The 23,723-nt window shown below is 39.1% G+C and overlaps 1 long non-coding RNA gene across 1 annotated transcript; it reads left to right on the top strand.

The window, feature by feature from the left end:
- The first annotated feature begins 21,230 nt into the window (after positions 1 to 21,230).
- Positions 21,231 to 22,986, top strand: LOC135129116 (uncharacterized). Its single transcript, XR_010280509.1, has 2 exons — positions 21,231 to 22,211; positions 22,302 to 22,986. It is a non-coding gene; the product is annotated as an uncharacterized LOC135129116 (long non-coding RNA).
- The last annotated feature ends 737 nt before the right edge of the window (positions 22,987 to 23,723 follow it).

The raw sequence follows: 23,723 nt of genomic DNA, 5'->3' as shown, positions 1-23,723 counted from the left end.
TGTATGCATTTACTGCAGTCTGTTAGTCAAAGCTTCAATAAAAAGAAATACTTAAATATCACAATTGAGGAGTTCAGAGAAGAAGTAGTACAAGTGACATTTTTATTAAAAATGAGTTAAGTGCTGAACAGTATATTCACTAATGCTTATGGAGAAATAAAAATAACATAAAAAGTTAAACTTTCTGTGTTGTTTTCTAAACCTGTACAGATAAGATAGGATAAATGAAAAAACTTCCAGGAATTACTCCCACATGTAGCTAGTTATTTTTAAGTTTGCAGATGATAATAAATTAATAAAAGAAAGGGTTAGCATGTCGAAATCGATAACGAAGAAGACAATAAAATAAACATAAAACGCTAAAACATCAGTAGATACAATGTGAGGTTATGTCACCATGTATTATTTGGTGCAAACTTTGACTAAGCGGGAACCGTTAATGTATACATTGACTAGTTAAAGCTTACACATCGTCCATTGTGAACACATTTACCATACATTTACTGAGCAAATCAGTCAATGCATACATTGGCTAGTCAGTGTATACATTGACGAAATGAACACTTTGACTGTAACATTTATAAACAACTGCATGTAGGTGCTGCCTAGTAACGTTTCAGATGTATGCTGAGGCTGACTAATAACGTTTCAGTTGTATTTGTACTAGGTATCACAATAAATTAATTAATTACTTTTCTTCATGAAAATTTTATCGTCTGGGGAGTAGGAAAAATGTTATAAACAATTCGGGAGGTAGAATATTAACCAGCCTCGAACTACATTGCTAGCCCTCGGGGTACCCCCTCGGGCGCAATCACGTTCTCGTCTGGTAAATATTACCTGCCTCCCTTAATGTTTAAATAACTATTTAGTTATTACTATTATTCCAATTATTACTTTTTAGTGTTGCTGATGTTGGTGATAGAAAAAAAGGTAATACAATACACGCAGCGTAACTTCTTTCTTTAAGGGCAAAACCACTTCGGTAACTAAATATTTAACAACTTTGTTGAAATGCCCATTTGTTTTTTTTTTTTAATTAAACTATAAATACTGATTACTAATAATAACCAGTGAAAATTTCATAGAAACACTTACACTCACTGAGCGTTAGTCTTAATTAAAGCGAAAATTGTGTGCAGGGTTCAAAAAGCAAATATATTCAAATGATTTATAACGTACGGTTGGCGGTCGTCATATTTCAAAAATGGGAGAGACAGTCTGGTGTAAGAATGATGGATTGAACCGCTTGAAATACGCGAAAGCAAACAAATAATATCGGAGTGGATCTGAACAAGACTCTCGCAAATTCAATGATTGTAGGAGAGTCGTTTCGGCAGTAAATCATGTGTAGCGAAGAGAGATAATGATACAATTCAGAGCTTAAATCTCATTTTGCAATCGGAACAGTTAGTGGATACGGTGTAGCGGTTACGAGGCGCGATGCGCATCTAAATGTCACGCCACTGCAGCGTTATGTGCTTTATTTGTAAATAGATCTATACAACAAGGGGGGATAGGATCTGATAAGATTAGGCAAGTTCATAGGAAAAAGTCGAAACAGGGCTGGAACTACAGAAAATGCAGTGCATTTGGGAGGAGGAAAAAGGGAGCTTAGGAAAGAATGATGTGTTTATGCGAAGGTGAAGAGTTATAGCGTAATAAAGAAGGAGTTGTAAAACAAGAAGAGTTGTAAAAATATGGGGCGATATTTTTAGTGAAAATGTTTAATAGCCGCTAAGATTGTATCGGTGAAGAAATAACATTATTTCTACTGGATCCCGGCGTCATTTTAAATATGTTCTTCATATGGATCATCAGGAGCACGAAATCGAAAATATGTGATCCAAATTGTAAATTGCAATGAACTGATTTAAGAATTAGTAAGTTCTTTATTTTTGTGTATCACAAGCTGCTCATGTTTCAAAATAATTATCATAACCTAATAATTTTATCTGGTATGTTTATGAGTATTTCTAGGAAGTTCAGTTATAACACTTAAGACTTTAAATTAAAATGATAGTAAGAGGTTAGTAACTTCTCGAAAGAAATATATGATATTATCAAAATTTATAATACACTGGCGAGTTAAATTGAGGAAGTTCAGCCGGTGCCACGTCTGATAGATGCCACTTGCACTGGAAAAAATGCATTATTGCCAATTAAAGTTTCTTCAATTATACATGCTGTTTGATGATGTAAGTGCAGTTTGTAACAACATGGCTTTAACCTCTAGGAAACGTAAGAATTCAATTTCAGTGTGCAAAGCTTTGAGGTAAATGGTTGTCTGAAACTTAAGAGATGTCGAATAACGCATGTAAAACCTCTCAAATTATTCAAACAAATTTTCTGTTACTTACATCGATTGATTTTTACAGGACCGCTTACGACATAAAAACTCCTAAATCTTGCAGACATTGATATGTAAATGCAATGAATGTGGAGATGAAGAATTAATTTTTCAAAAACAAACCTCTCCCTCCCAAGAGTTTAGTGATGTATTTGATTCTTCTGAACAAGCCCTACTTTCAAATTTACGGCCAAATTCGCTGAAAAATGGAAACGACACGTCAGTTTGAGCCAACAGTTACCGACCTATACGCTCTACACCAGCCAAAGTGCTTTACATAAGCCAACATTTATTTATAAATCAAAAATAAAAATCAGGGTCAAAATATTTTTTTGCCCTTCCGGGACTAAAAGTAATATTCAGGATTAAAGTGGCTCTTTTTGAGCCTAGGGATAAAAAGTGTTTCCATGACAATCAAAACACTTTTTAATTTAAAGTGAGAATATAATTCATGAATCACATGACCCCATTTCTTCCAATAGAATTTGTTCATGCCCTTAGTTACATGTCTATCACAGCGATAATAATTTTATTGCCTTATTGTGGTCTGTTGCTACCTAAATTTAAAAACTGTCAAATTGACAAATGTTAAAATTTCGTAAATTTTTTTGTCTTTTATGGCTTGCCAACGTTGGGGGCAAGCTCAAAAGGACAAAATCAATTCTGTTATCAAAAAATGTGTTCATTTATTATATTCTCATGTTGAATATAACTCGTGATATGATTAATAATCGAAGATATGGCTCGTGAAACCGAAGCAGCACATTCAACTCGTGCTTCGCACTCGTTGAATCTGCAGCTCGGTTTCACTCGAAATATTATCGATAATAATCATATCACTTGTTATATTATAACTGATAATATAATACAGACATCGAAAAATTTAAAATGGCTCGTCTTATTTACACCCATAGCCCTGGTTACCCGACAAGGCTTACTATCGCGATTGATGATAGGTGTGCACGCGGGGTGCCGTGACTTAACTTTGCGTGAAGGACCGAGAATAACTGAGAAGTACCACTAACCTGGAGTATCCTGCTGGCGGTGACAGGGGCCCCTGGTTCTTGGTAGCCTGATGTTGAGAAGTACAACGAGGAACACGCGAGAGGAAAAAACGTTCACTCATGCACCTTTTACGTTCAGTAGCGTACTACTTCCGCTCACTCGCGCGTGCGCCGGAATGGAGCACTTACTGTTCGAACATAACCGCCCACCAATTTTAACAAAATTTAACGAAAAATTAAACGAAAATTAAAGAGAGTTCTTTATGCACATTATGAGAGTTCACTCAATTCTCCATTGAGAATTGGGTTGGGAGAATCACGAGCTTGTTTACCGGACGCGTATATAAACCGGTCGAGGTTTTCACTGTGGCCACACGGACGACTCCATCGGTTCCAGGATGTACCTCTTGTACGCGTCCTAACGGCCATGAAAGGGGGGTAGTTTCTGCGCCATACAATGCGACAATGGCGCCGGGTTGAATGTTTGGTTGATCCTTATTCCACTTCTGACGTTGGAGTTGAGTATGGAGATACTCCGTAGACCACCTCTTCCAGAACCGCTGATACAGCTGGGAGAGTAGTTGCCACCGACAGGTCCAATTCAAGTTGTCCTCCAAGGGAGCTTCAGGAGGTTGCAATAAAGGTCTGCCGACTAAGAAATGTCCAGGGCTTAGGTAATCTACAGCGTCTACTGGGTTAGAGGTGACGGCACATAAGGGACGGCTGTTCAATACAGCCTCAATCTTACAAAATAGCGTGCTGTACTCTTCGAAAGTTAAGAGAGAGGTGCCGATTGATCGATACAAGAGACTCTTTGCGGATTTGATCGCAGCCTCCCATAGGCCGCCAAAATTGGGGGCGGCTGGAGGGTTAAAATGCCATTTTATCTCCAAAGAAGTTAAGGAACTCGTTATCTCAGAGGAGTGCGAACGTAGAAACTGACTCACCTCCCTCAGGTGTCGAGCGGCGCCGAGAAAGTTACGTCCGCAATCAGAGTATATGTCAGAGGGTAGACCACGGCGTGCGGTGAATCTGTTGAGCGAGGCTAAAAAGGCTTTCGTGGAGAGTTCCGAGACCATTTCTAAATGGACCGCTTTCGTAGACATACATATGAATAAACAGAGATACCCTTTGTATGTGTGGGCCTTACGTCGACGACTTTCCCTGACCGTGAAGGGTCCGGCAAAGTCAATGCCAACAGAGGAAAACGGTTTGCTAGGTTGAACTCGAGCTGGTGGTAGATCAGCCATGAAGGGAAATACAGGTTTCGATTTAAACTTAAAACAGCGAATGCAGCGAAAAATGCGCTGCCGTAGGAGGGATCGAATCGATATTATCCAGAACTTCTGCTGTATAAGCGTCTGCACGCTTCTAGGTCCAGCGTGGCAAGCGTACAGATGATAGTAGTCGCAAATTAAAGCCGAGAGATGAGCTTTCTGAGGTAAAAGCAGAGGGTGTTTCGCATCTAGGGGAAGGGCGGAGTGTCGTAGCCGTCCGCCCACCCTAACTATACCCATTGCATCCAAGAATGGGAACAGCTTCCTTAATGGAGTTGTGGTGTGACCTTTGGAACGCAACTCTTCTATAAGCAGAGGAAAATGGTTTTGCTGTGTGAGACGCACAAGCAATAAGGTCGAGTATCGCATCTCTTCGCTTGAGAGTGGACCCTTCATCTCGGGACATCTTATGCGGAGTAGCCATCGGCGAATAAATGCGAAAGCGCGTTGTAGTCTACTAAATGAAGAAAATCGTGACAACTTCATACAGAGGATTTTCTGGGTCGGCTTGGATGCGCAAAACTATAGGATCGTTTTTACGCTCAGGGAGCTCTTCGGGTGCGACATAATTATCGCCTCTTACGGGCCACTTGGACGGCGGATTCTGCATAAAATCTGGTCCATTCCACCAGGAATGACAATCCATGATCTCTTCGGGAAATAATCCTCGAGACGCAAAGTCGGCTGAATTTTGATTCGACACTGTGTGTGCCCATTGGTGAAGAGATGTATGCTCTAATATGCGAACTACACGATTGGCCACGTAGGTTTTGAGAAGATGAGGAGAGGTGTGGAGCCATGCAAGGACAATCTGAGAATCGGTATAGAGATGAACATTTTCAAATCTTACGGCTTTAAGAGATTTAATCACATCACGAAGTAGTCTAGATAATAACAACGCTCCACAGAGTTCCAATCGAGGAATAGTCAATGTCTTGAGGGGTGCCACTTTGTTCTTGGCCTTCAAAAGATAATTGCTACAAGTGCTACTGGAATCATACGCATGTAAATAGATGCAAGCGGAGTATCCTTTAGAGGAAGCGTCCGAGAATCCCACCAAGAGCAAACGTGGCAAACTTTGGAGAATGTATCGAGGAATTTTAAGTGCGCGTAGACACCGCATTTGAGAAGAAAACCTTCCCCAAGCCTCCGCTAGGGAAGGCGGCAGGATATCATCATAGCCCACTTTAGAGATCCATATCTGTTGCAGAAAATGCTTAGCCCAAAATACAATTGGAGATAACCACTCCATGGGATCAAAGATTCGAGCGATATAAGAAAGAACAGTGCGCTTGGTAACTTGAGAATCAAATTCTTGTACATAATAGGTGAAAGTATCAGACCGAGGATCCCACCGCAATCCAAGAATCTTAATAGAAGGATCGTCACTTGAGAAATTCAACGGAGATTCACGATGCTGTTCTGGAACATGATCTAGAGCAACTGGATCATTACTAGCCCATTTTCTCAGCTGGAAACCGCCACGATTGAGTAGGTTTGCGAGTTGTAACTGTAGCGACTTCGCTTCCTCAACTGTAGAGGCATCATGCGCAATATCGTCCACATAGGTGCTTTCTGTGATAGCTTGTACTGCCAATGGGAACTCATGCCCTTCGTCCTCGACGAGCTGGAGAAGGACACGTTGAGCAAGATATGCTGATGGTGCTAAACCATACGTCACTGTTTTTAACTCATACTCCTGCACATTAGAAGCGGGATCTGGCCTCCAGAATATGTGCTGGAGATAACGTTGCTTTGGATTCAACCAAATCTGTCTATACATCTGTTGAATATCCGCTGTGACTGCTATAGCATGAAGGCGAAAATTCATGAGAATGTGGCTCAAATCCTTTTGTAGCTTAGGACCGGGCAGAAGTTGCTGATTAAGCGTTGTCCCGTTTGAGTCAGAGGAGGATCCGTTAAACACAACTCGCACTTTGGTAGTTGAACTAGTTTCCTTTTGAACACAATGATGAGGCATTACGTACATGGAAGGTTGTGCGGCTAGTTGCATATGTCCGAGATCGCGGTATTCTTGGAGAAAAGTAATATAAGCAGCGTTGAGTTGGGGACGCCGAGACATTCGAGCTTCCATTTTGAGATAAGTGTTCAGAGTTGTCTCTCGGTTGCTGAGAAGCGGCGAGCGCTGCTTACGGACTGGCATTGATACCACATATCTGCCTGAGCGATCGCGATAGTGCGTGTCCTTGAAATGAGCTTGACAAAAGTCATCTTCAGGATTGGAGACTGAAAGGTTATCAGCGAGAGTCTCAGTTTCCCAAAACTTACGAACGGTATCATCAAGAGAATCGTTGCATGTGAGAAGAGAACACAAGGGGGAATTTGTTGAAGATGAAATCGAGCCTATAATTATCCATCCAAAGATTGTGTCAATGGCAGAGGGTTGTCCTTGAATAACATTAGGCTGCGTATTACATAAAATGTGAGGATATAGATCTGCTCCAATTAAGAATTCAACTCGAGCAGCTTGATGGAAGTTTTCATCAGTTAACGTTAGATGACTGAACTGATCCTTAATGTGAGAAGGTAACGTCTGACTAGGAAATTTATTAGGAATATCCGAAAGTACAACAGCGTGAACGTTTACGACATCAGCACGAGTTCTAGAGCGTAGAGTGGTACGAATGAGACCTTGTGTTCGGACAGGAAAACTGGCGATGCCAGTAACTTCAATGGGAGATCTGCTTCTTTTTAATCCCAAATGTTGCGCCGTTGATGAAGTAATCACTGATACTTGAGAGCCGGGATCAACCACAGCTCTTATCTTGTGATAATCTCCATTACAGTCTTGGATCTGGGCTGTCACAGTCGCTAGTAAAACAGTGTTGCGCTCCGCTGAGGTCTTGCACGAAAACACAACGGGAGATTTTCTTTCCTCTACAGAGGGAGAAGTACTAGTTTCGGAGGTATCCACCTTGGATTCCTGGTGTAACACGGAGTGATGCTTGTTGCTGTGACAAATACGACAAGTTTTACGAGATTGACATTCATTTCGATTATGAGCACCCAAACAGTTGAAGCATCGTCTCAATCTCTTCAACGTATCATGTTTCTGTTCATTTGTTTTCTGGAGAAATTCGCTGCATGCCGGAAAGGGATGTGAACCTTTGCAGAGCACGCACGGGACAGAGCACGTAGAGGAGGCATCGGATTTGGCATTTGTCATGAGTGAAGCACGGAATGACTTAACTGATAGAGATTTACATTTCGGTGCTTTGGTGTCCTGAGAGAGAAGTTCGTACGTTCGATTCTGATCCGTTATGAAATCAATTAACGCCTGATAGCTGGGAACGGAATTTGAACTTTGCCTATTCTCAAAAGCTTTTCTAGATACAGGATCCAAATTTGCAAACGATAATTGAAACAGCAAAAAATCACCAAGGTCTTGAAGATTCAAAGCCTTAAGAGCATTAATGGAATCCGAATGAATATTCAAAAAATGTCTCAAACTGCTAGAACTTGGGGATGATAAAGGAGTAAAACCTAGAATTTGATTGACGTAGTGAGTCGCCAACCGTCTTTTATTCTGGTAGCGAAGTTGCAATGCCTCATACGCCAGTGCGTAATTTTCGGGGGTTAAATGAAAATTGGCAATGACTGTTAATGCGTCATCTCGCAGATAAGAGCGCAAATACTGGAATTTTTCAGCTTCTGATAACGCATCGTTTTTGTGGACAACCGAATCGAACAGTGAGAAAAACGCCGACCACTCTTCGATGCGACCGGTGAACGTAGGGATATTTACTCTGGGCAAATGCTGGTTGCTGTTGGCGACCGAATTACTGCTGGTTTGCTGCGGAGGTTGTGTCTTCACCAGGTCTAAATAACGACCACGTGTGTTAAATACTAAATCATCGAAAGCTGTTTGCACCTTACAGACTTCGAGAGCATGGCGATTATCCAATAAATCTGCATTTAGCTGAATAATTGCATTCTGAGTCTTATCCATTTCTATCTCAATAACCTCTAGTTTTTCGTACCGAGGCTTGAACTGAAGAGCTGTATCAACGGTGGTTCTCTTCACGGAGTCATAACAGTTTTGAACTTGAGCAAATAACTTTTCCCGTGTAGATTTCAGTACGGCGAGCTTCTTAATTTGAGATTGCAACAATTCTTCGTTAGTCATTGCGGCGATACGCGATAAAGCGTCGATCGAGAAACCGATAAACCGACAAATTTGAGGTTATGATCCGGCTTCGATTAGGACCAAATGTGCACGCGGGGTGCCGTGACTTAACTTTGCGCGAAGGACCGAGAATAACTGAGAAGTACCACTAACCTGGAGTATCCTGCTGGCGGTGACAGGGGCCCCTGGTTCTTGGTAGCCTGATGTTGAGAAGTACAACGAGGAACACGCGAGAGGAAAAAACGTTCACTCATGCACCTTTTACGTTCAGTAGCGTACTACTTCCGCTCACTCGCGCGTGCGCCGGAATGGAGCACTTACTGTTCGAACAATAGGTAATTTTGAATATTTTCTTCCAATTTAAAATTTAGTATCTATAGTCTCGAGGGGGCAAAAAATAGTATATACACCACAAGACTAAAGTGCGATGTAATCCCTCAAGTGGTTATTGCTCTCGCTAACGCTCGGGCACTAATCTCCACTTTCGGGATTAAATCGTGCATTTTGGTCTCTTGGTATACAGCGTGCCGCATCCAGGTCTGGACATAGGGAATTAACAAGGGGAAATTGGTTTTTATTTTATAATATCTCTCCAGATCACTTTAAAGCTATTATAGAGTGATGCATTTGTGGAGGTAAGGAAGGGCTATCGGCCAATATTTTTTTCCAATCCTTGTATCGCGCTCATTCACCGTAAAAAGACTATAAAAATCGTGTTTTGAAATTCGTGCTCGGCCCGATTTATCGCGAAACGTTCCGTCGCAGGTCGACGATCGCGTTTTTGGATTATCCATTGAAAATCAAAATGTCAAACTGAATGTTCGAGACTGTCATTCAGAAATCACTGCACAACTCAAATTGAATTATTTTATCCAGTGTGATAATTACTGTAGGACAAATTAAACGGAATAAATGCACAAATTGATCCATGCATTGGTGCTGGGTGCAGCACATGAATCCCTGCACGAATTCCTGGTCATAGTGCACGACCAAGGGGTCGTGCACTATGACCAGGAGCGGGCCATCGCCAACTACACCCAGGCCGGATCCAAAAAGCCCGAGATGAAGACCTTCGAGCAGCTCGTGTTCCTCAACACCTCCATAGGCAGCATTGTGACATGTGTGGAGGGCCCATCAAGCTAGGAATTTACTCGCTGCCTGTTCTTCAATGGTTAATTTAATCAGTAAGTAATAGCTTTCATGACAATGTTGTAAGATGCATCTACGTACAAATTCGTTAATTTTTTCAGCTCGAGAAGATATACTTGCATGCATGCTTAAATATCACTTAATATCTTATGCCGGGTGTCTGGAAAATGGCGGATTAACTCTCCGCTACACTCTAAACCTATGTGTTTACCCCCACTTGCCGAAAGATCGTACTTTCGCGCTATTTGTGGGAAACCAACCAGTGGACGGAAACAGCTACTTCCCGGACAAAAACCCCGCCGGACGCTGAATTACACCTATCTGCACTGGAGTCGATGGGATAGGCTGTATTGATGAGATCCAACAAGATCGAAACTGCATTCTATAGCTTCCCAACGGGTTGCCTAGCCTTCGGTGTGATTAAACACTTTGCAAATTTAGAGAAACGCGGCCGTTATCCGCGAAAGTGGCGACGCCAGTGCAGACAGGTGTAATTCAGCCTCCGGCGGGGCTTTTGTCCGGGAAGTAGCTGTTTCCGTCCACTGGTTGATTTCCCTCAAACAGCGCGAAAGTACGAACTTTCGGCAAGTGTGGGTAAACACATAGTTCGCCACACTAACACCTGGTTGCTAAGCTTAAACACGTAAGCGAAACACAATGAATGCTAGACAACTCGATGGGAGGGGTTGTACTGATGAGATCCAACAAGATCGAAACTGCAGTCTACAGCTTCCCAACGGGTTGTCTAGCCTTCGGTGTGATTAAACACTTTGCAATCAACTGGTGAGTCTGGGATAAATGGTAAAAAAAATCCTCACATTTTGGTGGAGTTATAATGATTTTAAAATTGGTTCTTTTGCTACGTTTAACAACTAAACAACTCATTCATTATCACAGTAAAACTAGTAATAAAACTTTCAGATAATATTTTTTTCGCCCATGACCATGTTTAATTACCATTTCAGTTAGAATGCACAAAGATATGGTTGTGTTGTTTTTGTAATAATTTGATAAAATTCCATTTGACAACAATGTTTGCCTGATATAAAGCCAAGTTGGATTTCAGTCACCATCGTTACTAAGAAATCAGGAAGTAAGCATTAGGTGTGTGCAGTGTTGCCAATTTTACTTTTATAAAATTACGTTTTTTTCGTAATCTACATCATAAAGAATTTTTTTATTATTTTTTTTGTGACTCCCGAAACCCCCGTATATAACGTACTGAAGACTGAATCCGCCATTTTACAGACACCAGGTATAACAGAGAAGTGGACAGGAATCAGTTTATAAAGTCAAAGGTTTTTTGGCAATTTTGGGTTAATTTTACAATTTGTTTTCGAATTACTAAAGATTGTAATTCAATTGATTTTACATCAGGGGCGGCTTGTCCTATGAGGCAGGTGAGGCAGTGCCTCACCAATGAATTTTACGCCTTATTAGGATTTTTACTATTTTTTAACGACACATTTCGGCCAATAATTTGTGTCTTTTTTCTAAAATTTTAAAAATAAATATGGAAAATTATATTCTTATTTTTATCTCAGTAGGTACTCGTTGCTCACTTAATTAAACAGCGCGCTGAAACACTCGACACAACATGTATTTTGTGACGCGAATGAGGCAAACTCGGAGCTTGCCTCTACAGCGGATATAGAAATCATATCGTTAATAGGTAAGCAACCTGCAATACACTCATAAGCGGTATGAGTTGAAAAAAGACAAAATTGAGGCTAGCCTCATTTCCGTGCTTGCAAAAGAGATGGACAACAATATTTGCGCGCGGAGAACGTGCGATTCCAATGCAGTCTGCATTTGCAGAAGTATTCAAAATTAGGCCGTTGATTGTTTTGCCACAAGTCTGTGTGTGTATAAATTGATTCAAAATTTCGGTAACAGAATTTTGTCTTAAAAGTGCCTACGTTTGTGTGTGTCGCGTTAGTGCTTTGTGCTTGTCATAATTTGATTTCGGTAATCGTTATTTAAGATTACGAGTAAATCGGAATTTTTCTCTACTAACGTTAAATGACAATAGCAGTTCTGTTTTTTCTACTTTCACGTATGATGATAAATTGTATGTAGTTAAGGAATTAAAACGGCCGGTTCCTGATTTGAGTAAATCGTTAATTATTGATATATAAAAAAGTTTAAAATAAATCGAGAGTATTTGTTTTATATGTTTTTCGTTTTGTTTTTTGTTATAAATCAAATAGGTTTATTTTATGTTGTATTTGATTTTTTTCGATACGTTTTCTTTAAAGTTTATTTTAATTTTGTTTTTTTTTTTAAGTTATATTAGTTTTTTCTGACCACATTACCCTTTCCTTTTGTCCTGTCATTTCCATCCTTTCCTTACAAGAGTTCCTTACACCTTCATGTTGGTTCTTGGTGGACAGTTAAATGAGTTTACAAATTTGTTTATTTGACTAAGTAGAAAATATTTAAGTAATCTTGATTTATTTATATTTTGGAGCGTATTGTGCTTTGCTTCATCAACTTTTCAACTCATGAGCCGCCCCTGTTTTACATCCGTTAACCGGGGATGGAATTTTTGCCCCCTGGAAGCGTGTTCGCTACAAGAAATTTTTGAGAGAGAAATGTAGAACATTGACTCATCAACATTAAAATATTTTTCTTTATTACAAATGTGTTTTGGGAGTTAGAAACTTTTGTATTAATTACTGTTTTATTTGTTTATTGTGTTAACAACAACAAAAATAAAAATAATATTTCACAAAACAAAGTTACATTTATTTTCAACGGTGATAAAAATTAAAGAAAACCAGGTGAGCACGTTTTCTACGGCTCTTAAACAAATGGGATAAAAGAGTTTAAAAAAGCATCATGACAAAAAAATGAAACCTGAGGACTACTTCTCACGTATGGCGTTTTGCGAAGGAACGCTCAAGTTTGAGAGAATCTAGGCTTTTTGAGGAACATTTGTTGCACTAACGAATGTTCAATTGGTCTTACGAGAGGTTCTAATCGTCAGAACGATGAGCAAAACAGAACTCTCACGTGGTCTATGACCATCGAGATAAATGGCGTGCATCTGTCAATCTATGTCTGGGGCTTCTAGGGCATTATGTCATTGGAGCTTTTTTCATCGAATCTGGATTGAATGGTCAGAAGTAGGATGATATGCTAGCTCAGCAAATACTTCCGGGAACTCGAAGGTTGTGGCATCTGCAGCAGGTCTTTTACATGTAGGACCGAATCTCCAGCCATACAGCTCGCATAAAAATGTTGTTTATTTGAACCAGTATTTTCCCGCCATGTTGAAATGAAAACTTTGCACCGCCCCATTGCCCTGTGCGTTCCCCGGATCCAAATCTCGGTGAATTTTTTTTTTGGAGATTTTGTCACGACCGTGTGTATTCGAACAATACCAGCTATATAAATAGAGACGCGCTGAAACAAGCAATCCAGCAATATTGTCTTCATATTTCACCTCAAATGCTGATCAACACGCGTAGGAGTTTTGAAGATCGGCTTACATACTGTGCAGCAGCTGAGCCGCCGCATTTTTGAGCAATTCTGGAAAATAGTACAATACTTCTCCAGATTCGTACAATATTTCATTACTTCATTCATCAACAATTGTTAAGTTTGTTATTTCTTGTTATCTAATTGGTTTATTAAAAGGTTGTCTTGAAAAGCGCCACCTGTTTTTGATGGTAAATCTTATCATCACACAATGAGAAAAAGCAGGCTCTCGTTTTTTCATCTAATCGCAGTAGAACATAGCATTTTAATGAGATTTTAGTAAAATGGCCTCATAAAATGTTTTTTGTAATTTGTGCATTTATTTCGTTTAAACTGACCTACAATAATCATCACACTGGATAAAATAATTCAGTTTGAGTTGTTCAATGATTTCCAAGTGCGAATCGAAAATTCACTTTGATATTTCCATTTTCCATGGCTAATCCAAAGACGCGATCGTCGAACTGAGACGAAACGTTTCGAGACAAATCGGGCCGAGCGCGAATTTCAAAATACGATTTTAAAGCTTTTTTACAGTGAATGAGCGCAATGCAACGATTTGCAAAAAATATTGGACAATAGCCCTCCTTTCCCTCCACAAATGCATCACTCAATAATAGCTCTAAAGTGATCTGGAGAGATATTATAAAATAAAAACCAATTCCCCATGTTAATTTCCTATGTCCAAACTTGGATGCGGCCCCTGTATAATATACTATTGTGCTGTTCAGAGGTTCCAAATTATTTTGTGGGAGTTCTCAAATACAAGTTAAAAAATATATTCCTATTGGGAAAAATAATTAAAACACGCATAAAAAATTAATACGATTTATTCTCTGGAGCTAACAAGGAAAGGATGTATGCAACTTCAGTAAAAATCGCAGTATTCCAATCCCCTGTTCCATATTCCCATTTCCGACCCAATACGAGCTAGTCCGAACCGTGGCGGTATTTTCAGCCCTGATTCCGCTAACACGGCTTTTCCTAACGAACGAATGTCCCACTCGGTTGGAAACTGGGAGAGTACCTTGAATTTCAACTACTAAGAAAACATCGCACTAACTATGTGTATCATTAATGTACTGCACCTTAGTAGTTTAACCTATAAATAAATGTGAATTTGGCCAAAACCCATTAATAAGCTTAAATTAACTTAGCTAACCATGGTTACTTTAACATTAACAATACGCGCTTCCAGTACGTTTCAGCATCAATACCCGTACAAGCCACAGGCCGTACGCTACCAGTCCAAGCTTCCGCAAGACTAGCACATTGCTTGACCATGCAAGCTCTGTGACCTACCTACATATTAGCCGGTTAAGCGCTTTAATCTAAGCTTTCGCAACTGAATTTTCGCTACATTTTGTTCCCATTGATCGTCATCCACCCATTGCTGCCATGGATTCGAGGATTGTGCAATGGTACCTCTCCATCTGTCCATTTCCCATAGGCATGGCGGTCGCATTTAGATGCTGGATGATACCCTTTTCGTTACAAAATTGCGTAAAGGATTGACTGGTGAAAGCCGTACCTCGGTCACTGATCAATCTGTGGGGTACTCCAAAAATCTTTATAACTTTCTAAAACACCTTGAGTAAATAACTGCGCTAAGTACTTTTTACAGGATAAACGGGTATAAATTTGGTGAATGCATCATTTATTGTAATAACATACATATACTTATTACCAGATCTAGTTTTAATAAAAGGGCCCCAGTGTATTTTATGAAACGGAATGCGTAATTTGGAGATAGGGTGAAGAAAACCCTGTTTTTACCAGTAAAAAAAAAACGTAATCGAGGCAGTTTCTCACCTATTTTTTAATAAAACGTCGCATACCTATTCCTTAACCAGTAAATGCGCCTTATTAGTTCATACGTTTTCTCAAAACCCAGGTGACCGATATCTTTATGATGAAGTCTTAATAACTGGAATTTGATTGTTGTTGGAATTACCCCACGAAATCCATTAGCAGTTATTTTATAGATTTTCGCACCTTTTAACGCAAATACCTGAAATATTTCTGATTGTACGGAACGACCACCTGTTTCGAGAATGGTTCGAATGCTATGGATGTTTTTATCAGACTGCTATGCAGCGAGGAACCAGTCTTATTCCACCATTGTTACTAAGCAAATACTCTTTTCAACCGCCAAATTACGGCTGAGTGCATCAACGTGTAGCATATTTTGATTCCCTTTATTATGTATAATTTCAAATTGGTACTCGCTTAGTGCAATAATCCTCTTACTGATGCGATTATTTGATTCATTTTTAAAGAATGTATGCCACATTGCAGCATAATCAGCTATGATGGTGAAGTTAATGCCCAGTAAGTAATATCTAAACTTTTTTACGGATTCAACTATGCCTAATATTTCTAACTCAAAGGAATGGAAACGCTCCGCATCAACTACTTGAATGCGAATATATGCGATTCCTAAATGATTTCAGCATCAAAAAGTTTTAGAATAGGTTCTGCTACAAGTAATAATTTTAAGGATAGAAATGTATCGTTCTGATCTTTACTCTATGCCCACTCATCCTTTTTCAACAATTCACTAAGAGGTTTGTTTTGAATGTATAGTTTGGAATATATTTACGAAAATAGCCTGTGAGACCCAAAAACTGACGTACTTCATGTACAGTAGTTGGGGTTGGAAATAGTTCCATGTATGGATTTTACCAAGATTGGGTTTAATTTCAGAATTAGATATGTACAACATGGTTAAGATATTCAATCTCTGTACAAAGAAAGAAACATTTGGAGAGACTAAGCGTTAATCCATTTTGTTTAAAAACTTGCAAAGCCTCTTTGAGAACATTTAATGATTCTTGGATAGACTGTGCGGTAATCAAGTTACACCATCTAAATATACCAACACCTTGGTAAATCGTAGCTGTCCCAGTGCTATATTGAGCATTCATTGAAAAACGGCAGGCCCATTGGTCAGACCAAACGGCATGCGTAGGAACTCATAATGACCGTTTTGTGTTACAAACGCTGTCAAGGGAATAGATTCGGGAGCCATCTGGATTTGATAATAGCTAGAGAGAAGTGAGCCACTGATAACCAGAAAGCCTTCTTATTTGATCGCCAATAAGAGGAATTGGATATTTGTCTTTGATAGTAATGTAATTTAATGGACGACAATAAATACAATTTTGACCTATTAACACATTAACTCCCTGAACACATTTGTCTACAACCAATAATTTAAGATTCCTTATGATACCATCGAGAATTACGTCAATATGTACTGAGAGGGGCACTTTGATGCGAATGTCACCAAACGTTTTTAAGACAATATGAGAACTACGCTCGAAACTCATTAACTCGAGTGCTTTTGCTCTGGATTCTGTGACTAATGAGACTTCACTACTTAAATCTGCGTAACACTTATGAGCTATATTTTTAATAACTATGCTTTTAAAAACCTTAAAATTACCATCGTCTACGCGTATTATGGTTATGTTTTCGTGTTCCAAGTCGATGAGTCAGGAATGACTTGAGGGAAAATTATCTTTATTATCTGGGCAGTACCTTCTAGGATGCCCATAACCCTTGCAAGCGAAGCGGCGGAGATTGACACGTGCATTTTGGCCCTCATGTCTATTTTGAGACATATATGAGGCATTATGGCACATTTGCGGAGTCGCTGTTTTAGTGTTTATCCCACTTACGTGATGTTTTCTTATCGCATGCAACGATTTAAAATGCGTCGCCAGTATATGCGGTTCTTTAATGCCGGCCGTTCCGACCTCAAATTTAATTTGTTAGTCATCTATACCTCCGATTATCAAGTTGACCTGATCTTCACACGACAAGGGTAATTTTAATTTATGAATTAAGGATAATTTCAGAAACATACTTATAAAGTGCGTATTTGGAAGTGGGTTTGCATTATATCACAGTCTGCAGAGCTTTATGCAGGTCTCGTTTAGGTCGAATAATAACATAGCCCGCCACTTAGACCATGTAAATAATTTTGTTGGCAAACTGCGGTACCAATTTTCCGCCGGACCACGGAGTTTACCAAAAGCCAAATGAGAAGTCGTAGCGTCATTCCAATTGTCGAGGGTAGCAAATTCATCAACAGCGCTTAACCATTCACCAACATCGGCATTCAAAGGGTTAAATTCAGTAATTACATTGTTTAATATGGACGTACTCAAATTTCCTTCTTCGTTCACGGTATGCCTGCGTAGTTTACCTGCCATGCTGTTCATACCTTCAGCAATTATCTCGGACAAATCCGCCACGACATAGAACCGGTGGTGGTTTCGCACTCTTCCCCAGAATGAGGTCCGTCTAGTGACTGACGCCGTGATAATGATGATTGCTCCTCTACCTGTCACCGTCCATTTCTTGACGGTGATCTTGGAATACTGCGGATCACGGTGAAATAATCACCGGCAGTAAAATATTGCGCATCTCTGCCTTGTTGTCTGATTCAAGTTCATTTGTGTTTAAGCTCTCTCTCTTAAGTTATTTTCATTATAGTATACTCTATAAGTATAGTAAAACTCTTCAAATATGTGCTGTCTTCCCTGATTTGGATTCGAATTTGGGGATTGACATCGGAACTGGTGTTCGAAAATTGTGTCTTGGGTTTGGTTGGAAAACGTTTCGTTAAAAATTCCTTGGTTTTGAACTTGATTATAATTTTTCGTGGAAATCTGGTTGAGTTATTAGTCCTTTCTCCGGCGTTTTGTTCACGTGCGCGTTCTTGACTCGGAGACGAGTGATTAGATGACTGCTGATTTGCATTTCTGTTGATGAAGAGTACACGGGACTGTTTTTCGATTTCAATGTACGAGTTTTGTTTTGAATTAATTCATACACAACAAACATAAAATATTTTCTTCGTTGAATAATTGAACTTGTGCTGCCTGGAATGGCAATAGCAATAATATTGAGAAAGAATGTTGTTCTGTTCTGATGCTTTAACTAATGACGTTTTATCACATTCAGAACGTGGTACCTCCACGATGAAGGATGATAATGGGCGAAAACAAGAATAAATGAACAAACGAAAGGCAGGCAGCGTGACACCGAAATGCGAAACTGCGAAGTGCATAAGATAAAGTAATGAATAATTGTTATACACAATAATATATGTACCCATAATGTTATAAAATGAAATGCCATTAAGCACCCTCTGATGAAATGTTCGCCAACTAAATTTTATGTAAAGAATTGATGGCTCCACACTTATTGCTTATTTAAATTCGTTTAATGAAAATCGTTTATATCCTTTTTAGTAAACCATTCATGAATAAACTGTTTGCCACAATTGTCGATGAGATGTCAAATTAATTATATAATTATTAATTTTAATTAATTAATAATATCTAAATATATTTAGATCAAAAACAATGCAAACAATATGTTCAACCTTCAAAACGCATTTCACAGTGATTAAAAACTATTTATCTTACAGTAGTAGATTTTGAGGTGGTCTATGCAACTGTTTTTTGAGATAGAAATTCAACCGCATTAACGTGATGTAAAGTGCCCACAAGTATTTGACCTGATTATTGATAAGTGGTACCGAGTCAGTTGTCAAATAATGTTAACAGAAATTGAGAGAAATTGAGAATATAATAATTGATGAAATGAGCCTTGACATGTCGAGCTAATTTAATTAGCTGTCCACCTTCCTGTGTTACCTAACTGGCAATTCGGGGTAGTACCTGGGGCCGGTGAGGGCGCGTACTTTTCCCCCTTGCCATTGCACAGTCCGGTACTACCCGTTTTTGTGTGAACTATCTGTTTCTGCGGATAGCCTCCCGTTTGTGGCGGGGGAAGTGTCTGTTTGTGGCGGACAGAGTTGTCAGTCGGACATCTTGCGCGTCTTCAGTTTTTCCCTTGATGTCCGTGGTCAAAGGACTGGTTATCAAAGTGGGCACCTCGCGCGTCTTCAGTTTTTCCCTTGGTGTCCCTGCACTCTTTGATACTAGACCTGGGATAGTAACTGGAGCGGGGGCGTCGTGCGCCTTTTTCCCTTCGTCCCATTGCACGACTCAGTACTAGTCGCCATTGTCGATAGCGAGGGTGAGTACTTCGCGCGGTATTCCCTTAGTACTCGTTGCACACTCCGTATCAAACGATAGAGACCGTTTTGACTCCAACCTTTTGGACAGAGCTCATTGCTGAATAATTTGTGAAGTAAATCAGTCTTATGCAGATCATAATAAAATGGTACTGAACTTGTTGATTATCAATTAATTAAAAAGACACGGACTCGCTGGTAATAAATATCACTGAAGTAGCAGATTGCATCTGGCAATCTTGGGGATCGATGGCTCACACCCCCCTTTGCATTTTTGCAGGTTGAGTAATTGTTGATAAAACCGATTCACCTCGACACCGGCCTAACTGACAAGGAAATATTTGTGATTATCCAGATATCATCTCTGACGACTTAAAAGTGAGTTTATGATTTAATTATGTTCAATCCTGACATTTTCGTAAAGTTAGAAATGAAAAAAAAAGGTAACGCCCATTTGTTATTGTTTAAAAGAAAAAAAAAATGTTTTCATCGTGATAATGAATTCCTCCCCTACAAGAAGTAGAAAAACAAATTACGAAAATGTTAAATGACGACATAATAGAACACAGTAAATCTCCATATAACTCTCCAATTTTGTTAGTCCCTAAAAAACCTGATCAGAATGGTAATAAACGATGGCGATTAGTAGTTGATTTTCGAAAATTAAATGACGTCACCGAGTTTGATGCTTATCCGTTACCAAACATTACGGAAATCGTAGATCAGCTAGGCAATGCCAAATATTTTTCAGTTATAGATTTGGCACAAGGATTTTATGAAATTCCAATTTCAGAGGAAAGTAGACCTCTGACAGCATTCTCTTTTCAAGATCGTTATCAATTTAAAAGCTACCGATGAGGCTTAAGGGTTCCCCTACAACGTTCCAAGGGTTAATGAATAATGTTCTAGTAGGGCTCCAAGGCCTCAAATGTTTCGTTTACCTCGACGATATTGTTATTCATGGGAATTCTCTCAAAGATCACAATTCAAAATTAACAGATGTTTTTACTAGGTTAAGAGCCAACAATCTAAAGCTGCAACCCAGCAAGTGTCAGTTTCTGCGAAAAGAAATTACTTATTTAGGTCACGTCATTTCCGAAAATGGAATTGGACCAGATCCATCAAAAATAGAAGTTATTAACGGTTATCCAGTGCCTCAAAATGTTAAACAATTAAAATCCTTTTTAGGATTGGCTTCATATTATAGACGATTTATAGAAAACTTTTCTCTAATTGCAAAACCTTTGAATAATCTATTAAAACAAAACGCTAAATTTGAATGGTCATCACTTTGCGACGAAGCTTTTGAAATTTTGAAGTCAAAATTATCATCTCCACCAGTACTCCAGTATCCGGATTTCAACAAAGAATTTGTCTTAACCACTGATGCTAGTCAACACGCGATCGAATCTATTCTTTCTCAGGAACATTCGGGCAAGGATCTGCCAGTTTCTTATGCAAGCAGAACACTAAACAGAACAGATCAATGCTATTCTACCATAGAAAGAGAATTAGTGAGTATCGTTTGGTCTGTAAAGCATTTTAGGCCGTATCTGTATGGTCGAAAATTTAAAATCATTACCGATCACAAACCTCTAGTGTACTTGTTTTCTGTCAAAAATCCGTCGTCAAGATTAATGCGATTCAGACTCGATTTGGAAGAATATGATTATGTAGTGTCTTATAAACCCGGTAAAAGAAACTCTAACGCTGATTGTCTTTCTAGAATATACAGGGTGCCGCATCCAAGTCTGGATATAGGGAATTAACATGCGAATTGGTTTTTATTTTATAATATCTCCCCAGATCACTTTAAAGCTATTATTGAGTGATGGCTTTGTGGAGGTCGAAGAGGGCTATCGGCCAGTATTTTTTTCAAATCGTTGCATCGCGCTCATTCACTGTAAAAAGGTTTTAAAAATCGTATTTTGAAATTCGCGCCCGATCCGAATTGTCGCGAAGTGTTCCGTCGTACTGTCGAAGTTCGGCGATCGCGTATTTTCATTATCCATGCAAAATTCAAATGTCAAAGTGAAATTAGAAATTATTCTCATCAGAAATCAACGAACAAGTCAAACTGAATTATTTTATCCAGTGTGATGATTATTGTAGGACAAATTAAACGGAATAAATGCACAAATTGATCCATTCATTCGTCATAGTGCACGACCCCGTCAAACGAGCCATCTCGAACTACAATCAGACCGTATCCAAAAAGCCCAAGATGAAGACTTCAAGACTTCGAGCAGCTGGTCTTCCTCAAAACCCCATCAAAGCCCATCGGCAGCATTGCGACATTTTCTGGGAGCCCTCAAGCTAGGAATGTACTCGGGCTGCCTCACTCAGTAATCACTGAACGACTCAAATTGAATTATTTTATCCAATATGACGATTATTGTAGGTCAATTTAAACGAAATAAATGCACAAACTGCACAAAATATTTTATTAGGTTATGTTGCTGGTGCTGATCGAGTCTTTATTACTAAAATCTCATTAAAATGCCATGTTCTACTGCGATTAGATGAAAAAGCGAGGGCCCGCTTTTCTTATTGTGTGATGATAAGATTTACCATCAAAATAGCTGGCGCTTTTGAAGAGGACCTTTTAATGAACCATTTAGATAACTACAAATAACAAAACTTAACAATTGTTGATGAATGAAGTAATGAAATATTGTACGAATCTGGAGAAGTATTGCACTATTTTCAAGAATTGCTCAAAAAGACTGCTCTCAGCAGCTGTACAGTAAGTAAGCCAATCTTCAAAACTCCTACGCGTGTTGATCAGCATTTTAGTTGAAATTTGAAGACAATATTGCTGGATTGCTTGTTTCAGCGCTTCTCTGTTTGTATAGCTTGTCTGAATGCAGATGGTCGTGAAGAAATCTCCAAAGAAAAAATTCTCAGGGGTTTATATCCGGCGATTGCACAGGCCAATGGGGCGGTGCAAACTTTCCATTCCAACATTGCGGAAAAATACTGGTTCAAATAAACAACATTTATGCGAACTGTATGGCTGGAGATTTGGTCCTGGATGTAAAAGACCTGCTGCAGATGCCGCACCCTTCGAGTCCCAGGAAGTATTTGCTGAGCTAGCATATTATCCTACTTCTGAGCATTCAATCCGGATTCGATGAAAAAAGGTGCAATGACATGATGTCCTAGAAGCCCCAGTCATACACTGACAATTGCACGCCATTGATAACGAAGGTCATGGACCACGTGAGGGTTGTGTAATGCTCAAATTTGATCGTTCTGACGATTATAACTTCCCTTAAGACCAAATGAACGTCAGTAAAACAAATTTTCCTCAAAAACTCTCCATCAGCCTAGATTCTCTCAAGCGTTCCTTCGTAAAACTCTATATGTGAGAAGTAGTCCCCAGGCTTCAATTTTTTGTCATGATGCTTTTTGAAATTCTTCTATCTCATCTGTTTAAGACCCCTAGAAAACGTCGTGCCCACCTGATTTTATGTAATTTTTATCACCTTTGAAAATAAATGTAACTTTATTTTGCGAAATATTATTTTTATTTTTGTTGTTGTTAACACAATAAACAAATAAAACAGTAATACAAAAGTTTCTGAATCCCAAAACACATTCGTAATAGAGAAAAATACTTTAAAATGTTGATGAGTCAATGTTCTACATTTCTCTCTCAAAAATTTCCTGTAATGAAGATGCTTCCTGGAGGCAAAAAATCCATCCTTGCTTAACGAATGTAAAATCAATTGACTTCCAATCTTTAGTGATTCCAAAAAAAAGGGTGAAATTTATCCAAATTACCTACTAATTAAATTAACTGTTGAAGAACATGCAGGCCCCCGCTTTTTCATCTAATCGCAGTAGAACATAGCATAACCTAATAAAATATTTTGTGCAGTTTGTGCATTTATTCCGTTTAAATTGACCTACAATAATCGTCATATTGGATAAAATAATTCAATTTGAGTCGTTCAGTGATTACTGAGTGAAGCAGCCCGAGTACATTCCTAGCTTGAGGGCTCCCAGAAAATGTCGCAATGCTGCCGATGGGCTTTGATGGGGTTTTGAGGAAGACCAGCTGCTCGAAGTCTTGAAGTCTTCATCTTGGGCTTTTTGGATACGGTCTGATTGTAGTTCGAGATGGCTCGTTTGACGGGGTCGTGCACTATGACGAATGAATGGATCAATTTGTGCATTTATTCCGTTTAATTTGTCCTACAATAATCATCACACTGGATAAAATAATTCAGTTTGACTTGTTCGTTGATTTCTG

Source organism: Zophobas morio, unplaced genomic scaffold (assembly GCF_036711695.1).
Source record: "Zophobas morio isolate AGI-343-1 ecotype UQ-CSIRO unplaced genomic scaffold, CSIRO_AGI_Zmor_V1 ptg000014l, whole genome shotgun sequence".
Lineage (NCBI taxonomy): Eukaryota > Metazoa > Arthropoda > Insecta > Coleoptera > Tenebrionidae > Zophobas > Zophobas morio.
The sequence above is the reverse complement of the archived record's forward strand: the minus strand, read 5'-3'. Positions and strand labels throughout refer to the sequence as shown.